This window comes from Aotus nancymaae, unplaced genomic scaffold (genome assembly GCF_030222135.1).
Source record: "Aotus nancymaae isolate 86718 unplaced genomic scaffold, 86718_ANA_hifiasm-v0.15.2.pri h1tg000006l, whole genome shotgun sequence".
Classification (NCBI taxonomy): domain Eukaryota; kingdom Metazoa; phylum Chordata; class Mammalia; order Primates; family Aotidae; genus Aotus; species Aotus nancymaae.
This window is the reverse complement of record NW_026988417.1, coordinates 13,118,366-13,119,907: the sequence shown is the minus strand read 5'-3', so window position 1 is coordinate 13,119,907 and position 1,542 is coordinate 13,118,366.

Genomic DNA, 1,542 nt, shown 5'->3' with positions numbered 1-1,542 from the left:
GTAAAGGGGGTTTAATTCTTTAATTATTGCCTCTAGTTTCCTCATAGTAACAAAGAGCAAGTTGATGAAGAGAGATAATCAGGACATAAGATACTGTGCCCCCTTGGTTTATTTCACTTAATAAAATAATAAAAATATTTCTCAAGTTCTCAGTCTTGCTTAAAAAATATTGAGATAGTACTTTTATCTAAACTCAGTTCAAAACAGATCCATAAAGATTTACTGAGCACCTAATATGACACTGTGTTCAACACTGGGTTCAATATGATGGTGTCTGCTTAGAAAGCACGATTCTGACTTCCCCTTGACACTCCCCACAACTCAGATTCACACATTTTATACCTGGTGTGGTGGTTCACACCTGTAATCCCAGCACTTTGAGAGGCCGAGGCAGGCTAATCACCTGAGGTCAGGAGTTTGAGACCAGCCTGGCCAACATGGTGAAATCTTGTCTCTATTCAAAATACAAAAATTAGCTGGGGGTGGTGGCAGATGCCTGTAATCCCAGTTACTCAGGAGGGTGAGGAAGGAGAATCACTTGAACCCAGGAGGCAGAGGTTGCAGTGAGCTGAGATCGTGCCACTGCACTCCAGCCTGGGTGACAGAGCAAGACTCAGTCTCAAAAAGAAAGAAAGAAAGAAATTTTAGATCTCTAGTGAATTCTTAGAAGATATTTGCATTTACAATATTCGCCATCAAGAGTCTATGACTTCACTAATATTCACCTATGTTCTTTTGAAAGATTGCGTGTCTAGCAATTTTTTGTGTTTATGTTAAGCAAACTATATTTACTAAGAAATAGTTTCCCCATTTTGTATTTAAAATTTCCAATAAGAATTTCCTTCAAGGGATAACCTCTGTGCTTTTACTGAGTTAAAAGACTTTCAGCCAAAGTGTATGCATTCATTCAATAATCATGTATACAGTAAATACTTGCTATAACCTAGGCATTGCTTGCCATACTTGGGATACAACAGTGAACAAAAGATTTTAAAAATTCCAAGTCCTCGTGCAGCATTATTTCTAGTTTAAATGTAAAGTCAAAACAAATTTACTAAGAAAAAGTAAATTGCATTGTATATTATGTGATGATTAGTGCTACTAGAAAATGTAATGCAAGGTAAGAGAGGGAGCCATGAGATGTCAGGGAAGGTTGGTGATGAATGTGGGAAAGGGAGGCTGTAATTTAAAAGAGTGGTGAGCATAGGTGTATTAGTCTGTTCTCACACTGCTGATAAAGACATATCTGATACTGGGAAGAAAAAGAGGTTTAATTGGACTTACAGTTCCACATGGCTGGGAAGGCTTCAGAATCATGGCAGGAGCCAAAAGGCACTACTTAAATGGTGGTGGCAAGAGAAAATGAGGAAGATACAAAAGCAGAAACCCTGATGAAACCATCAGATCTCGTGAGACTTATTCACTACCATGAGAACAGTATAGGGGAAATCGCCCCCATGTTTCAAATTATCTTTCACTGGGTTCCTCCCACACACAACACACGGGAATGATGGGAGTACAAATTAAGATGAGATTTGGGTG